We start from the raw sequence: 6,000 nt of genomic DNA on the forward strand, positions 1-6,000 counted from the left end.
GCCCCAATGCAATCTAATAGAATGGCAGCCCATCCATGGATCAATAAATGGCTTCTTTGGGGTTGTTGTCTGGAACTACAAAAACAGGAGAGTGGTTAAGACCTGCTTGGACACAAGATATATATATAGCTGGTGGGCAGACTGTGACTTGGCTGTACAGAACAGCTCTTGGGATGAGTTTGCGCACAGATCCTAGAAACTAGGCTCATTTCCATGATCCTAATCAGGGCAGGAGATCTGGGCACCCTCCCGCTCGACAGTCATGGAAACTCCAAACAAGAAGGGAGGAGGAGGTGGTGGGGAGTGATTGTGTGGGAGGTGGGAGCAGGGTCAGAGGGCTGTCCACCCCGCTTTTTGTGGCATGCAGGGGACAGACTGTGGGTTGGCCACACCCATCCTACCCAGCTCCCACGAGATCATCCCCCCCCCTCCTCCTAGCTGGATCTTTGGGTTGACATTCCATTGATCAGCCCGGTCGCTACCCTGGCTGACTGCTCCTCCATCCCCAATTCAGACTGTGAGAAAGAGCCTATGGTAGATCTCCACAGACTGTGCATTTTAATATGATACTCTGGTTTAGAAAACATCGGTAGATTGATTTTTCTGAGAAATATTTTCCTGCATGCTTTTAGATGTTGTATGTGGGCTGGTTTTATATACATTCCTAGCCCACTTAGCCCTACAGCAAATGTTTCAGAATGCAGTGAATTTGGGTTTTCATGGGTGGATGTTGACCATCAGTAATGGCACAGAATTCTGAGGTGGTGGGAAAGGGCTTGGATTTTGAATTTATTTTTCCGTTCTCTGTAAGTACCTTTGCTCATGTTTGGGCCCACCTCAAAACAGGCGGATACTGCTGCCAACTCTCTCTGTGGCTATTTGTTCCCCTTCCCCTTTCCTTTGTTATGACATATATTGTGTTATGACCTGTGGTTACAACAATAAACTTAAGCTAGTTTTCACTCCGTTAGTTAGTTCTTCTCCCCTCCCCTGTCTCATTCAAATTTAGACGGACAGCATCCGAGGCAAAGGGGAAGGTTAGTGATGGGGGCTCTGTTATGTCCTAGAATCCTGCCCCAAGCACCCAAATCCCTAGAAATTATAGTTCCCAGGTTCCCCAAGTCCACCAGGAATCCTGGCAACTCCTTTCCCCTGACACCCAAGATGTTAGTACACATGTTTGCAACAACAAGTGGAGCATTTTGAATTCTTACTCTACTCAGAGGGCCCTCTTTTGGGGGGTTACTCCTTGCTTTCAGCTGTTCTTCTGAGTGCTTAAAATGAAATCAGAAGGGCTTCCAACACGAAAGCACAGCCTGCCTCTTGCAGCCCTCTGTGCTCCAGAAGGTTCTTGAAGGTTCTTCTCCGTAGGTCACTTTGCTACGCAGATGATCGCTAAAACTGCAACATTGGTGAATGGTAGTTGCTAAAACATCCTCTCTGACTTGGGAGTCAGACGCATAAGGAGTGACACCTGTGAAAAGGGGCAGCCGGGAAGGAGCAAGTTTTTCCATTTTTGCCAAGAAGCTTGAAAAGAAGGCAGACATCTGTTCAGCAGGATTCACCACCTCCCCCCCCCCACTTACTCTCTTTTAAATCTAAAGGACAGCAAAGCAATCTGTTGTTTGTATAGAAAAAAGTGCTAGTAAAGAAAGAGAAAGTACACTCTAGGGAATGTCTGCTCTAAGAAGCCACTTGAAAAACAAGCACAGGAAACATTTGCACAACATGTCACACACCGAGCAGAAATGAGGAGGCAAGAGTGAGCGGGTGGGTGGAGAAGTCTAATCGAAGGCAGGTACTGTGCGAGAAGGACGGAATCATAACAGGTGGCCTCAAGGCTCCATTGGTGGATTGGCGCTGCAAATATTTTCAGTACCTGCTGCTTATTTTGGAAAGAGTGACACTATCTCACGTCCCTCCTACTCAGGCCAGTGAAGACTAGTGATGGGTGAACTCCACTCGGTTCAGTTCAGAATCAGCTCATTATTTACAAAGTTTTCTCAGAAAACTCCCAGGGGGCGAAAGCTCACCTTAGAGGCTTTTGCGTAGCTCTGTCTGAGCTGTGATTGGAGCTAGGCCTTTGGCAAAAGGCAAAAAGGAAGAAGACGACAAACTAAAAGCAGTGAAATGCTTTCTATTTTTTTCTGTGATTTGCGTAGCTGTTCAATGAACATAAATGTACACATGCATCTACCACACAGCCTCAGTGTGGCTCTGTAGGTGCATGTGAAAAATCCTATTTATACTGTTGAACTGAAGAGTTTTCTTTACGGAGAAAATTTCAGACTTGAAGTTGGGCAGGCAAAATTCTTTGGGGCAGGGGCAGAGAAATTCTGAGAATGTTTCAGCAACAGATATACTGCTTCTGAACACAGAAGTTGCATTTTGCTGCCTCAGCTAATATAAATCAATAGGCCTATCCTCCTTGAGGGTGTCTGATATTCTTTTTAAGTGGGTGGCTATCACTGTATCTGGTGATAGTGAGGTCCACCGGTTTCTCCTCTACAAACTTCACTTGATTTTATGAAGGGGGCTTCACACAGAACAGTGGACAGTAAGAGGGGAGAATCACTGGTTTCCTTTGAGCGCGTACTTCTGATACTGTCACCATCTGAACCCTCCAGTGTCAGGAGCAGAATGTGGCTAAACTATCTCAGCCCAACTTTCGGGAACAGACGTTTGAAGTTGGCTTGACAATCTTGGGTTGAGGTGAGTGACCCACATTCTCACCCAACACAGGGAGGGTTCATACATCACAGAAATGCTACAAAATGTAGCATTTTTTTTCTGACATCATGTGTCCAGGGCGCATTAAAAGATGCTATTGATTTGGGCCAGGGGCCAGGGGAGGTTTTGGTGTCCAACATGTTCTATATCCAGCCCCTGCCTCATGGAAATCTGGTTTTGAAACTCAGGGGCAGAGTCTGAATACAGCAGCATATCTCGCAACAACACAATGATCCCTTTGCTGAAGTGCAGCCTTTCACTCCATTAAAAGCCCAGTATTTTGGAATGGAGTCATAAGTCTTGCCACCAGGGGCCTTTTTCTTGCTTTGCTTCCAGAGCGATGGCAGGAGAAAAGCTCAACACAATGCCTTATTGGCACACTTGGTGTATTTCCACCCTCTCTTTGTTTGTCACACTGTGATGCTTGCATTTTCCTAGCCGCACATTCCTCTGAGTACATCAAGGATTCTCATGTAGATCCTTCAGTGGCGTCTTTCTGTGCTTGACAGTTTGTTCCTTGCCGTGTGTAGGTGGATCTCATTTGCCCAGGGAAAACGTGTGGTACTCGAAGATACCGAGAAGATGGCCAGTGTCAGCGCCAATGTCTTTGTTAATTGTTTCATATCAGAGATGGTCCTGTCTGTGCAGCCTGTCTTACCAGCTGCTTCACCAAAACGTGGTCTTCCTTGGGATAATGAGCCAGGGACAATTTGTTGGAAGCTGAAATACTTGGAAGCCTGTCTGCTTTGAAGATGTGAAGCAGCATTCGAACCACAGAGCTGAGCAGGGATTCTATGGGCAAGCTACTCCAGTATCCGAGATTTTGTATCAGCTCCGGTATCAATTCCAGGATCCTCATCTTCTGGCCTTGTCTGCTCAACAGAGAAATGCTTGCTGCATGTCTCCTTCTGGCTCAGTGCAAGACCCCAGCTACCAGGACATCATCACCACAGGCACGATGGGCTAGAGAATACACACACCAGGGCTGTTCCCACCACCCTAAATAGGGCGGGAGGAGCCAGGCTGCACACTCCCAAGAGAGTGTCATGTGTTTGCAAAGATCAAGGTGGGGGGGCGGGGGGGGAATCAAGTGATCATGCAAGAGCTGGCTAGGGCAGCTTTTCATCCGAATGTGGGTTGGCTGCACCCATCCTGCCCTACTCCCACATGATCACTCTTCTTCTGTTGCTGAATTGTTCCTGTTTTCGCAAAGTCTTCCTGATGGACTTTCCTAGAAGTGCCATGAGACTTGGAGGAGAATTCCTAGCAGTTCCTTGAGCATTCCTCCCATTTCATCAGCGTTCTGGGTCAACCACAGGCCGGGCAGTCTCTAGTGCTGCCAGCAGCACCAGCCTGGTCACCTGACTGGATTCCAATCCCCGTCTACCAGGACCAATAAAGCCCAGGCCTAAGAACTTGCTTCTTAGTCTGAGACACTTGTTTGACGGGTGCTTACCAGGCTAAGCCAGCTTCCCCTTCACTGATATGTTCTGGAAGATGACGGCCAGTCTTGGGTTATGCTACCTGCTCTTTTCTGGCTCCTTTGCTTAGCAAGGTCTGTCCTGTTTGCATTTAAATGCAATTGCGTTTGCATGTGTGAGCACTGGAAGATCTTCCCCTTCGGGGATAGGGCTGCTCTGGGAAGAGCACCCGCCTGCTTGCATGCAGAAGGCCCCAATTTCCCTCCTTGGCAGCGTCTCCAAGACAGGGCTGACAGAGATTCCTGCCTGCAATCTTGGAGAAGCCACTGCCAGTCTGGGTAGACTATCCTGAGCTAGATGGACCAAGTGTTCCTGTGCCTCCTGCTCCTTCATGGCCAATGGGAAGGCAGCCGTGATATCGGGAAGCTTTTCCAGTCTACTGGCAGTGCAAAGCATTGTGGGAAAGCATATGCACCCTTGTAGGACTGTCCGTGGAGGGGAGGGGCTTGCAGCTGCCAGTAGCCATATGCCTGTGTGTCTGTTGGGTTTGCAGCTCTAAGCCGAGGTGCCGGTTGGGCCCTGCTGACGGGCAAGGAGCTCTCCTGCCCAGCCCCGACACAGGCATGTGAAGAAGCCTACTGAAACCTGGCTGCCTGGGGCTCTGGCAATGCCCTCGTGCTCTCTCAACTGCCCCTTCCCTTCTCTCCCCATTTGCTCAGAGTCTCTGTCAAAATTGCATTCATCAGGGTGCACCCAGCAGTCATGTCAGGCAAACTTAAGCTTCACTATATGTGTGCCTGATTAAAGTGAGCCTTATAGCACCAACACTTCAAGCACAAAGCTGGGCTCGGAATCGTGAGCATATTATGGGAGCCAGTTGTCAGGGCAAGCTCCTAAAGCCGCGGCTCTTCTCTCTGACACCTTGTTAGAATTACGGACACTTCTGCTTGGGAAGCAAGGCGCATCTTATCCCATTAGCATAGAGTGTGTGTCAGGTAGAATGGTTTTATTGCAAGTAGACATAACCTTTATAATACAATCACATGCCATATAGTGGGTTGCCGGTGTACTCTATACTTTAGCTGCAATTTAAAGGATAAATGGGGGAAAAGTCATTTCAAAACCTGGTACAATTACAGGCTCCAATCACAGAGAAAAGTCAAGCTCCCCGGAGAATTCTTTCCTGGGTGGCAATCTGCTTGCAGGTTTAGAAATAGTTTTTCTGCCACACTTTTGTGGGAAAATATTCTTTATCTTTAGAAGTAGCTGGATTAAGTTTGAGGCTGCCGATGAGAGTTGATCTTCATTAGTATTCACTGTCCAATTTGCTAGGCCAAAAATCATACTCAATCTCTCTCTCTCTCTCTCTCTCTCTCTCTCTCTCTCTCTCTCTCTCTCTCTCTCTCTGATATTAAACTACTTAACCATAATTTTCATGTCTTGTGTTTCTATTCCAGTCTTCTGGTGTGTGTGTGTGTGTGTGTGTGTGTACTTGGTGAAGGATTAAAAAAAACAAGTACGGGGGAGTCTGTGTGGGGGAGGGGGAACTGCCAGGTACAATCTGTTTGCATTTCAATAGATCATCTAGGTAGGACACCACAGAAACCCCATTGCCTTGCCCCCCTCCTTATCTCTCTGCCTCTGTTTCCAATTATATCCTCATCCATTACCTTGACTTCTCTGACTCTGTCACCTTCAGTTGCCCTCAGATCTCTTGATGGATAAGAAACCCAACACATTTCCTAAGGCTGTGCACTGCATTCATTATTGGGATCAATAAAGATCGAATCCTGCATCCTGCCATCATTGGCATCAGCTCGATGCATCAGACTGGGTGTGGAGGGTGCTT

At 47.7% G+C, this 6,000-nt stretch overlaps 1 long non-coding RNA gene across 1 annotated transcript in view; it reads left to right on the plus strand.

The window, feature by feature from the left end:
• The window catches only part of LOC128335287 (uncharacterized), a 49,396-nt gene extending 45,700 nt beyond the window's left edge, over positions 1–3,696 (plus strand). Inside the window, exon 3 of the long non-coding RNA XR_008311565.1 lies at positions 3,261–3,696. This is a non-coding gene — a long non-coding RNA (uncharacterized LOC128335287). The remainder of the gene's footprint in view (positions 1–3,260) is intronic.
• The last annotated feature ends 2,304 nt before the right edge of the window (positions 3,697–6,000 follow it).

This window comes from Hemicordylus capensis, chromosome 11 (genome assembly GCF_027244095.1).
Source record: "Hemicordylus capensis ecotype Gifberg chromosome 11, rHemCap1.1.pri, whole genome shotgun sequence".
Classification (NCBI taxonomy): domain Eukaryota; kingdom Metazoa; phylum Chordata; class Lepidosauria; order Squamata; family Cordylidae; genus Hemicordylus; species Hemicordylus capensis.